Genomic DNA, 13,019 nt, shown 5'->3' on the forward strand with positions numbered 1-13,019 from the left:
AATACACTGAGCTATACCGGCCAGGGCCCAAACTCTGCATTTTTACTTGTCCTCTCTCCACCTTTTATGTTATTGCAGTCACACTTCACATTTTTTGTTGTGCCTCCATTTACAAATTGTAGCTATACCTATTTTTAATACTAATGTATTTTAACTTTTACAGTAGAGATAAAAGTGATTTACATACCACCATTACAGTATTAGGGTATTCCTAATTTGACTACATATTTACCTTTACCAGTGAGTTTTACATTTTATATGTTTTTATTTTGTTACTTAGCATCCTTTCATTTCAACTTGATGAACTCTAGTATTTTTTGAAATTTATTTATTTTAAAGATTTTATTTATTTTTTTAGAGAAGAGAAGGGAGGAAGAGGAAGAAAAACATCAATGTATGGTTGCCTCTCAAGTGTGCCCCACTGGGGACCTGACCTGCAACCCAGGCATGTGCCTTGACTGGGAATTGAACTGATGACCGCTTGGTCCACAAGTCAGCACTAAACCACTGAGCCAACCCAGCCAGGGCTCTAGCATTTCTTTTAAGGAAAATTTAGTGGTGATGAATTGCCTTAGCTCCCCTTTATTTCTGAAGGACAGTTTTACCATGTACCGTATTTTTGGCTTGCATTATTTTCTTCAGCACTTTGAAATATATCATCCCATTTCCTTCTGGCCTGCAAGATATTTTATAAAAACCCAACCGATACCATTATTGGGAAGGGTCCCTATATGTGATAATTTATTTTTCTCTTGCTGCTTTCAAAATTCTGTCCTTGGCTTTTACCATTTTGATTATAATGTGTCTCAGGTAATCTTTGGATTGATCCTTTGAGGTTCACATACCTGGATCTCCAAATCTCTTCTAAGATTTGGGAAGTTTAAAAAAAAATTTATTTAGTTATTATTATTTTTATTTTATTTAGTTATTTTTCAAGTACAGTTTTTTGTCTATTTCTACCATCCCAGCCCCCCCTGCCCCGTGCTCCCCACCTCCCTCCTACTTCCTCCCCCCTAGTCCTCATCCCTGTGTCTTACACACTTGCTCCTCAAAATCCCTCCCCTTTTTCCCCTTCAATTCCCTTCCCTCTTCCCTCTGGTCACTGTCCCATTGTCCTCTATTTCAGTGTCTTTGTTTTTATTCTGCTTGCTTGTTTGTTTTGTTGTTTAGCTTCCTGTTAAAGGTGAGATCATATGGTATTTGTCTTTCAACACCTGGCCTATTTCACTCAGCATAATGCTTTCCAGTTCCATCCATGTTGTTGCAAAGGGTAGTAGCTCCTTCTTTCTCTCTGATGCATAGAATTCCATTGTATATATGTACCACAATATTTGATCCATTCATTTACTGATGGGTACCTAGGTTGCTTCCAACTCTTGCCTATTGTAAATTGTGCTGCTATGAACGTTGAGGTGCACAGGTTCTTTGAAATTGATGTTTTAGGATTCTTGGGGTATAATCCTAGCAGTGGAATTGCTGGGTCAAAAGGCAGGTCGATCTTTATTTTTCTGAGAAAATTCCATACTGTTCTCCATAATGGTTGTACCAGTCTGCAATCCCACCAACAGTGAACTAAGGACCCCTTTCCCCACACCCTCTCCAACATTTGTTGTTTATTGCTTTGTTTATGATAGCCATCCTGACTGGTGTAAAGTGGTATCTCATTGTGGTTTTCATTTGCATCTCTCTGATAGCTAACGATATTGAGCATCTCTTCATGTGTCTCTGGATATTCTGTATATCCTCTTTAGAGAAGTGTCTGTTCAAGTCCTTTTCCCATTTTTTAATTGGGTTCGATGTCTTCCTAGAGTGGAGTCATGTAAGTTCTTTGTGTATTTTGGAGATTAAACCTTTGTCTGAGGTATCATTGGCAAATATGTTTTCCCATACAGTTGGTTGTCTTTTTAATTTAATACTGTTTTCTTTAGCCATGCAGAAGCTTTTTATTTTGATGAGATCCCATTTGTTTTATTTAAATATCTTTTATTAATTATGCCATTATACTTGTTCCATTTCCCCCTTTATTCCCCTCCACCTACACACCCCTCCCCCACCATTCCCCCCTTTAGTTTATGACCACGTGTCTCAAGTTCTTAGATTCTATATTTTCCATACTATTCTTGCCTTCCCCTATCTATTTTCTACCTACTATCTATGCTACTTATTTTCTGTACCTTCTCCCCCCTTCTCCTTCTCCCACTTCCCTGTTGTTAACCCTCCATGTGATCTTCATTTCTATGGTTTTGCTCCTGATCTAGTTGTCCTCTTAGTTTGCTTTTGTTTTAGGTATGGTTCTTAATAACTGTGAGTTTGCTGTCCTTTCACTGTTCATCTTTTTTATCTTCTTTTTCTTAGGTAAGTCCCTTTAACATTTCATAAAATAAGGGCTTGGTGATGATGAACTTCTTGAATTTGATCTTATCTGAGAAGCACTTTATCTGTCCTTCCATTCTAAATGAAAACTTTGCTGGGTAGAGCAATCTTGGTTGTAGGTCTTTGGTTTTCATGACTTGGAATACTTCTTCCCAGCTCCTTCTTGCCTGTAGGGTCTCTTTTGAGAAATCAGCTGACAGTCTGATGGGAATTCCTTTGTAGGTGACTGTCCCCTTATCTCTTGCTGCTTCTAGGATTCTCTCCTTCATTTTAATCTTGGCTAATATAATTATGATGTGCCTTGGTGTGTTCCTTCTTGGGTCCAACTTCTTTGGGACTCTCTGAGCTTCCTGGCTTTCCTGGAAGTCTATTTCCTTTGCCAGATTGGGGAAATTCTCCTTTATTATTTGTTCAAATAAGTTTTCCACTGGTGGCTGTGCCTTTCCCCCTTCTGGTACCCCTATAATTTGGATGTTGGAACGTTTTAAGATGTCCTGGATGGTCCTAAGTCTCTTCTCATTTTTTTGAACTCTTGTTTTTTCATATTTTCCTGTTTGGCCATTATTTTCTTCCTTCTGGTTCACTCTCTTGATTTGAGTCCCAGTTTCCTCTTCATCACTATTGGCTTCCTGTGCAATTCCCTTCATTTCAATTAGTTTAGCCTTCATATGTTCCTTTAATTTGTGACTAAAATCAACCAGTTCTGTGAGCATCCTGATGACCAGTGTTTTGAACTGTGCATCTGAAAGTTTTGCTATTTCTTCGTCGCTTAGAGTTATGGGCTCTGGGGCTTTGAGATCTTCTTGAGCCATTTTTGGTCTGTTCATGCCTATTAATTATGAGGAGCAGAGCCTTAGATGTTTAGCAGGGTGGGGCCACCCAAGTTGCTGGGTTGTGACACTGAATGTGGGTGTGGGGTCAGAGCGAAAAATGGCGGTCCCCTCTGCTGCCTCTCCTGCTCGGGCCTGCTCAGTCCTGGCATCTCACCGCCCGCTCCCTCAATGGTCTATCTGCGTACGGAATGTGGGACCACAGTCAACCTGCCTCCCTGCACCCTTGCTGGGTACGCCGCTCGCTCACTGGGTTGCTCACTGGGTCGTTCACTGGGTCTACCCGTTGCAACCCCACATCTGGGATCCGAGAGCCTGAGTCCATCTGACCGAGTTTTCCTGTGCAACCCCGCTCCGCCAGCCGCTAGCTTCGCTCCTCTTACCGGTCAGGTAGAAGAATTTGTTCTTCTCAGACTTCTGAAAAGTTCAATTTTCTGTGTTCTGGCTGTTTTCTGTTGCTAATATTTTGTTGTCTCTCAACTTGGTTGTGGGAGAAAGCAAGGCATCTCCACCTATGCTTCCATCTTCAAAAAGGACTTCTTTAAACTTCAAAGTTGGAAACAAACAGAATCAAATAAACTTAACTGTATGCTAAGGGGGTAACAACCATATTAAAAAAAAAGTAGAAAAGAAAGAATCCAAGGAACTTTTAGCCATAATATTCAGTCTGAACATAAAAGGACCAAAAGTAATACAAAGAATACTTAAATTGGACTTAATAGGTTCATTGTTTTTTTTGTCAATAGTGGTGTGGGTGTAGTAATTCTGAAATAGGTTTGTGTGTATTGTAGAGTTGAACAAAGGAGTAAATATATTGATTTTGGGGGGTGCCAGGTGTTTCACAGTGAGAGAAAGAAGGTACAAATATAAAATGATGAAAGACAAGAATTATATGAAATGACTGTTTTCGCCAGCCTGTCCACTGATAGGACATGAGCAACGACACTTCAATGGCAATGAGCACCTGGTATCCACATCTTGGATTCTGATATCACTTCCCAGTAAATAGAACCAGGGGTCCTTAGCAGAATGGCTGAGTCCAAGGTTGAGGCTGGGAGAGTAAGCCTGGACCACTGCACACCAGAGTGAGAATGTGCTAAAAAAATAACAGGCACAGAAGCTAGCTTGAAGGAGCCCCCACTGGCCAATAGCACAATCTGAGAATCAGAATAATTAATGATAGTATATGGATTTTAACCCATTGAATAAAATCAGAATTTATGGATCCACATCGATAGAAGTAAATAAAGGAGAAGGAAAAGACTCTCACAATAAAATGTTAACTAATAAATGAAGAATGGATGATAGAGTTTAAAAGTCATTCCCTGACAATCATTATAGTAATTTTTAAAAATTTTATTTAGTTATCTTTCTTTTTGTTAAAAAATAATTTTATTTAGTTATTTTTCCAGTACAGTTTTCTGTCTATTTCTCTCATCCCAGCCCCCCCGCCCCATGCTCCCACCTCCCTCCAATTTCCACCCCCCTTAGTTCTCATCCCTGTGTCCTTCATATTTGTTCCTCCAAATCCCACCCACCTATTCCCCCTTACATTCCCTTCCCTCTTCTCTCTGGTCACTGTCCCATTGTCCTCTATTTCAGTGTCTTTGTTTTTATTCTGCTTGCTTGTTTGTTTTGTTGTTTAGCTTCCTGTTAAAGGTGAGATCATATGGTATTTGTCTTTCAACACCTGGCCTATTTCACTCAGCATAATGCTTTCCAGTTCCATCCATGTTGTTGCAAAGGGTAGTAGCTCCTTCTTTCTCTCTGATGCATAGAATTCCATTGTGTATATGTACCACAATTTTTTGATCCATTCATTTACTGACGGGCACCTAGGTTGCTTCCAACTCTTGGCTATTGTAAATTGTGCTGCTATGAACGTTGAGGTGCACAGGTTCTTTGAAACTGATGTTTTAGGATTTTTAGGATATAATCCTAGCAGTGGAATTGCTGGGTCAAAAGGCAGGTCGATTTTTATTTTTCTGAGAAAATTCCATACTGTTTTCCATAATGGTTGTAGCAGTCTGCAATCCCACCAACAGTGAACTAAGGATCCCGTTTCCCCACACCTTCTCCAACATTTGTTGTTTATTGCTTTGTTTATGATAGCCATCCTGACTGGTGTAAAGTGGTATCTCATTGTGGTTTCATTTGCATCTCTCTGATAGCTAACGATATTGAGCATTTCTTCATGTGTCTCTGGATGTTCTGTATGTCCTCCTTGGAGAGGTGTCTGTTCAGTTCCTTTGCCCATTTTTTAATTGGGTTAGTGTCTTCTTATGAGTGGAGTCATGTAAGTTCTTTGTATATTTTGGAGATTAAACCTTTGTCTGAGGTATCATTGGCAAATATGTTTTCCCATACAGTTGGTTGTCTTTTTAATTTAATACTGTTTTCTTTGGCCACGCAGAAGCATTTTATTTTGATGAGATCCCATTTGTTTATTCTTTCCTTTATATTCCTTGTTCTAGGGGACATATCAGTAAAAAAGTTGCTACGTGAAATATCTGAGATTTTCTTCCCAATGTTCTCCTCTAGGACTTTAATGGTGTCACAGCTTATATTTAAGTCTTTTATCCACCTTGAATTTATTTTAGTGTATGGTGTAAGTTGGTGCTCAAGTTTCATTTTTTTGCATGTTGCTGTCCAGTTCTCCCAACACCATTTGTTGAAGAGGCTATCTTTACTCCATTTTATGTTGCTGCCCCTTTGTTGAATATTAATTGGCTGTAGAGAGATGGGTTGATTTCTGGGCTCTCTGTTCTGTTCCATTGCTCTATGTGCCTGTTTTCATGCCAGTACCAGGCTCTTTTGATTACAGTGGCCTTGTAATACAGTTTGATATCAGGTATTGTGATCCCTCCTACTTTGTTCTTCTTTCTGAAAATAGCAGCTGCTATTCGGGCTCGTTTATGGTTCCATATAAATTTTTGAAGTGTTTGCTCTATGTCTGTGAAATATGCCATTGGTATTTTAATAGGTATTGCATTGAATCTGTATATTTCTTTGTGTAGTATTTTGATGATGTTAATTCTTCCAATCCATGAACAAAGTATATGTTTCCATTTGTTTGTGTCTTCCTTGATTTCTTTCCTCAAGGCTGTGTAGTTTTCTGCATACAGGTCTTTTAGCTTGTTAGTTAGGTTTATTCCTGGATATTTTGTGTTTCTTTTTGCTATATCAAATGGGATTTTTTCCTTGATTTCTGCTTCTGCTGCTTCATTGTTGGTATACAAAAATGCCTTTGATTTCTGGATATTGACTTTGTAACCCAAAGTTTAGCCCACTTCATTAATTAGTTTGAGCAGTTTTTGGGTAGAGTCTATAGGATTTTCCATGTACATATCATGTCATCTGCAAACAGTGACAGTTTTGCTTCCTCCTTTCCTACTTGGATGCCTTTTATTTCCTTTTCTTGCCTGATCGCTGTGGCTAGAACTTCCAATACTATATTGAATAGAAGTGGTGAAAGTGGACATCCTTGTCTTGTTCCTGATCTTAGTAGAAAAGCTTTTAGTTTTTTTCCATTGAGTATGATGTTGGCTGTAGGTCTCTCCTATATGGCCTTTATTATATTTAGGAATGCTCCCTCTATTCCCACTTTGCTGAGTGTTTTTTATCATAAATGTGTGTTGTACCTTATCAAAAGCTTTTTCCAACTCTATTGATGTGATCATGTGATTTTTGTCTTTGCTTTTGTTTATGTGATGTATTACATTTAGTGATTAGCGAATATTGAACCATCCTTGCATCCCTGGGATGAATCCCACTTGATCATGGTGTATGATCTTTTTGATATATCGTTGGATGCGATTTGCCAATATTTTGTTGAGGATTTTAGTATCTATGTTCATCAGCGATATTGGCCTGAAGTTTTCTTTCTTTGTTGTGTCTGTATCTGGTTTTGGAATTAAGATGATGCTGGCTTCATAAAAAGAATTTGGCAGTTTTCCATCCTTCTGGATTTTTTTTGGAATAGTCTGTGGAGAATAGGGGTTAGCTCTTCCTTAAATGCTTTGTAGAATTCTCCTGTGAACCCATCTGGTCTGGGGCTTTTGTGTGATGGGAGTTTTTTGATTACTGCTTCAATTTCTTTTGCTGTTATTGGTGTATTTAGATTTTCTGCTTCTTTTTCACTGAGTTTTGGAAGATTGTATTTTTTTAGAAATGTGTCCATTTCCCCTAGGTTTTCAAATTTCTTGGCATACAGTTCTTCATAGTAATTGCTTACAATCCCTTCTATTTCTGTGGTATCAGTTGTAATCTCTCCTCTTTTATTTCTAATTGTGTTTATTTATGTCCTCTCTCTTCTTTTCTTGATGAGCCTACTTGAAGGCTTGTGTATTTTGTTTATCTTCTCAAAGAACCAACTCCTGGATTCATTGATCTTTAGAATTGTGCTTTGAGTTTCTATGTCATTTAATTCTGCTCTAATCTTGGTTATTTCCTTCCTTCTGCTTGCTCTGGGCTGTCTTTCTTGTTGTTCCTGGAGTTCTTGCAGGCGTAGGGTTAGGTTGTTTGAAATGTTTCTATCTTCTTTAGGTAGGCCTGTATTGCTATAAACTTCCCTCTCAGGACTGCCTTCGCTGTGTCCCATAAGTTTTGGGTTGTTGTGAGATCATTTTCATTTGTTTCCAGAAACGTTTTGATTTCTTCCCTAATTTCATTCTTGACCCATTCGTTGTTTAATAGCATACCATTCAGTCTCCATATTTTTGGGTGCTTTGGGTTTTTTTCTTTGGGGCTGGTTTCTAATTTCAGTCCCTTGTGGTCAGAGAAGATACTTGGTATGATTTCAATTTTCTTGAATTTTTTGAGGTTCGTTTTGTGTCCTATCATGTGGTCTATCTTTGAGAATGTTCCATGTGCATTTGAAAAGAATGTGTATTTAGCTTCTTTGGGATGAAGGGCTCTATATATATCAGTTAAGTCCCTTTCATCTAGGGTATTGTTTAATGCTGCAATATCTTTGTTGATCATTTGTTTGGAAGATCTGCCCATTTTTGATAGTGGGGTGTTCAAATCCCCTACTATAATTGTGTTGCTGTCAATATCTTTCTTGAAGTCCTCTAAGATTTTCTTGATATATTTGGGTGCCCCTATGTTTGGTGCATATATGTTTCCAATGTTAATGTCTTCTTGGTGGATTCTTCCCTTGAGTATAATGAAGTGACCTTCTGGGTCTCTCTTTATGGTCCTCTTTTTGAAGTCTACTTTGTCTGATATGAGAATTGCTACCCCAGCTTTTTTTTTTTCCTGTCCGTTTGCTTTGGCAACTTGTTTCCAGCCTTTCACTTTTAGTCTGTGATGGTCTTTTGTCCTGAGGTGGGTCTCTTGTAGGCAGCATATGTGTGGGTCATGCTTTCTTATCCATGCAGCTATTCTGCGTCTTTGATTGGAGCATTTAATCCATTTATGTTTAAGTTTGTTATTGATAGGTTTATTCATTGCCATTTTTGTATCTGTGTTCCTCTCTGTCTCCCTCTTTTCCTCTCTTTCCTTAAGGCAGTCCTTTTAGTATTTCTTGTAGAGCTCATTTGGTGGAGTCGTATTCTTTTAGGCTTCTTTTGTCTTAGAAGCTCTTTATTTGGCCAACTATCTTGATTGAGAGCCTTGCTGGGTAAAGTAGCCTTGGTTGTAGGCCTCTGTTTCTCATTACTTGAAATATTTCTTGCCATTCTCTTCTTGCTTAGAGTGTTTCCATTGGGAAGTCAGTAGCTAGCCTTATTGGGGCTCCCTTGTATGTTACTTCTTTTTTCTCCCTTTCTGCCTTTAAGATTCTCTGTTTGTCTTGGAATTTTGCCATTTTGATGATGATGTGTCTTGAAGTGGCCTCCTTGGGTTCCTCTTGATTGGGACTCTGTGTGATTCCTGGATTTGTGTGACTTTTTATCTCGTCAAATTAGGGAAATTTCCTCTCATTACTCTTTCAAATATGTTTTCTATCCCTTGTTCTTCTTCTTCTTCTTCTCCTTCTGGTATTCCTATTATTTGGATATTATTACATTTCATATTGTCTTGCATTTCTCTTAATTCCTCTTCATTCTTTTTGAGTATCTTTTCATTTTCTTGCTCTTTCTGTGAGATGCTTTCTACTTTGTCCTCCAACTCACTAATCCTATCCTCCGCCTCATCTATCCTACTTTTGAAACTATCTACTGTGTTCTTCAATTCGGAAATTGTATTCTTCATTTCCTCTTGTCCCTTGCCAATATTTCCTATTTTCTTTTTCAAATTGATGTAGTTTGCAGAGAGATCATTGTACTTCCCCTGTAGTTTCTGATAGCTCATTGTGAGCTCTTTGAACTTCGTAATAACCAGTGTCTTGAATTCACTATTTGATACTTGATTATTCTCTATTTCATCTAACATTCTTTCTGAAGTTTCTGCTTTTTCTTTCATTTGGGGATTGTTCCTTTGTCTTCCATTGTTTGAGACTCTTCTTGTTAGTGTCAGGTTCTAAAATTGATCTGTTCTGACTCCCTGGGTTTATGGTGTGAACTTCTGTGGTATGATACCTGTGAAGTTCAGTGGTGCAGACTTCTTCAGGTATCTTGATGTTCTCCATCTTCACCTACTCTCACGCTGGTCCTCTTGCTGGTCCCTGTGCTGGTTGCCTACCACTGCTTAGTGTCCTGGCTCCCGTAGCTGACTTCCTGGAGGCCAGTCCAGTCACTATGTCAGCGGCACATGGTCTGAGAATGTCCCGGCTCCTGTAGCTGCCTCCTCTGGTGCCCAGGTCTGTCACAGGGGCTGCGCGTGTTGTCGCTCCTGTAGCTGACTCCCCGGTGCCCAGGCCCGTCACTATGGCAGTGGCACTGGGGCCTCTAGTTTCCTGGCTCCCGCACCTGATTCCCCTGCTCCCAGGCCCATTGCTATGGTGGTGGCACAGGGGCTGCGTGTGTCCCAGCTCTCTTAGCTGACTCTGCCGCTGTCTGGTATTTCAGCGTCGGTCACAATCTCTGGTCTTTTAATTTCATAAATGCTGGGTAACCAATCATTTATTGTGCTGTTTCTCTATAGATCTGCCAGGATTTTCACCCACGAGTACGGGAGCTAGAATCAGCTCTGTCCTACTCTGTTGCCTTCTTCCCAGCATTCTCTCATTATAGTAATTTGATTCAAGCATGAGCCATCAATGAACTATAGAGTGAGCAATAGGATGTTCACATAACTTTACATAATTGCCCCACAGGTTATTTTTTACAAAGGGGGGAATAGTAACTTTACAGTAGAGAAACCTGGAGGACATGTCTAGGACTTGGTAATTGAAGTTAATATCAGCAATACGGGAACAAGTCACAGTTGCCTGCTACCTAATAGGATCAATGAGAAGAATACAGTGTCCTTTCTGGGGTATTCCTGCCACCTGTGCATAACCTGAATCTAATGAAGTATCAGATAAATTCAAATTGAGGAACATTCTACAAAATAACTAGCCCTATCTTTTCAAAATGGCACAATTCAAAGGACAAAGAAAGGTTGATCCAGATGAAGGATTACTAAAGAGACATGATAACTGAAAATGAAACAGGTGATCTTGGATTGGATCCTGTACCTGAAAAGTTCTTACTACAGAGGACAAGTAAGACAGTGGGTGAAATCTAAATAAAGTCTGTGTGTCAGATTATGAAAAAAAAAAGGCCAACAAAGCCTTTGAATGGCATTGAGTTAGACCTGCCACATCTGTTCCACAATCTCCTGGGCAGAGGAAGGAGGAAGGATGCTAGACTCTGTCTGCCCTGAGCACCTTGAGGATGTGGGCACAGAGTGATGGGAAGCACCTGGTGCCCCCACTGCCTGGGTGATCTTGGTTGTGTACCCTTAGCAATCTAAGCTGCAGTTGACTCATCTGTGAAATGGGGTAATAATGCCCCTTTACGGTTATGGAGGAAACTAGTCCCAGCAGCACAAGACAAGCTGAGAATGTGACATAGTCACCATGTTTGTTTTATTTGAAGCCTGCCTGCAGAGCAGAATTTGAGGTGGACTGAGTCCTGACACTATGCTGTTTGATTGAATTGTAAACCCCCTAACTCAGTTTTCCTCTGCAAAGAGAGGGACTGCACAGTTTTCCTACCTTTCAATACTTATAGGTTAGCTCTAGCTGGTTAAAATTTTTGAAAACAGAATACTTTGATATGAAAATTATCATGTGATTTACAACTGAAATAAAATGGGACAGTTAAAAAAACTGAAAATTTAGAAAATGTTATCCAACATTTGTATATGCATATTAATTAGTTTTTTTAAAAGGCATACTTTAATTTTAGCAGCAGGACACCTTGCTCACAGCAGGGAGAGAGGCATTCTTTGTAAACCACTAACTGGAAATCAGTGGGGAAAGATTGTATAGGAAGTTCACAAATGGCAGAGAACCTCTCTGTATCTCCTGCCTGATGGCCATTCTATATTCTGTCTGGTATGGAGCTGTATGCTGTATTCTTGTTGCCTCCCTCTGTAATGGGTTAACAGAGGGGAACCCAGTCAACCAAAAATTCTAGATTCAGTCTTAGCTATACCTTTACCTGGTGACTTGGGGAAAGTCATAAATCTCTTTTGCTTCATTTTTCTCACTGTCAAAATAGAGATGATAATATTTCCCAAGCTGTCACAATTCTATTCCATGGAAATGAAATGAACTAATGAATAAATATAAAGGCTTGATAATTGTATATTTGTTATTCAGTCTCTTCCTGGCCCATAGATGATGAAATTCTTCATTTGGCCTTCACAATGAGGGGAGGAATGACAGAAATGCAGAATGTGCGCACACACATAACAATTTATTTCTGGCTGAGGTGGTCTGTCCTGTACACATCACCAGACTGTCACCATAAGTGTCAGTTCACCGACTTTCATGACCTGCTTGCAAATGTGTTTCCAAATGTGAAAACTTGTGCCATTGTTCCCAGTGGACTCTGCCTCATTCCTGTCTTAATGGGTGTAGTTATTTGCACTACCCTCTGATAGGGGACTTAAGACTTGGAAAATTTTAGCTTAAGGTAAAAAGTTGTAAGTCTAGCAAGTAATGTATATATTAAAGCTTTTGTTTCAGAAACTACAGATAAGGCCCATCCAGGCTCCTGTGAAACAGCTGGCATCCTGGGTCACTGCTAGAGATTACCACCTGGGGACAAGTTGGAGGCATTCGGGACTTTTGTCTGTCAGGAGAGCAGACAACCACCACTCCCCTTGGGAACAGCTAACTGCTGAGGACAGGAGTGTTGCAGCTTCTGAAGCTCAAAGCCCTCACCATACCTTGTTTGTCCTCCCCACACCTCCCTTATAAAAGATCTGGCTGGGAAAGTGAGGGGAAGATGGCTTGTTAGGGTATGAACCCGCCATCTTCTCGGATCACCGGCCATCTGAATAAAGCACCCATAAAAGATTGAATCGCTGTCATTGCTACTGAATTTGGTAGTGACAGGCAGCCCAAATGCCAGTGTCTTTTCCAGTTATACCTCTGGTTACTGCAACCTCTCAAAGGGATTGAGGACCTAGGAAACCCAAGTTTGGAAAGGCATAATCTCACTGTGAGGAGGAGGTGGTCACTATATCTTTCAGTGTAACTACTGTCCATGACTTTCTGCCTCTGTACACAGCTTCCTTTTCCTCCATGTTTTGCAGATCCAATCACTGCTGTGGTGTTTTACAGAGAGAGTGTATATAGATGGATGTTACAGGGACTTGGTCTTATACACTTGTAGGAGCTGGCTAAGGTGATTGTCTTTATGTCAATTAAATGCTGAAGCTTGAGGTCTGCAGGGAGGCAGCTGGAAAGGGCAGGTGGATATACCATGGGAGAGAGCA

This window comes from Artibeus jamaicensis, unplaced genomic scaffold (assembly GCF_021234435.1).
Source record: "Artibeus jamaicensis isolate MK-2021 breed Jamaican fruit bat unplaced genomic scaffold, CSHL_Jam_final contig_264, whole genome shotgun sequence".
Taxonomy (NCBI): Eukaryota; Metazoa; Chordata; class Mammalia; order Chiroptera; family Phyllostomidae; genus Artibeus; species Artibeus jamaicensis.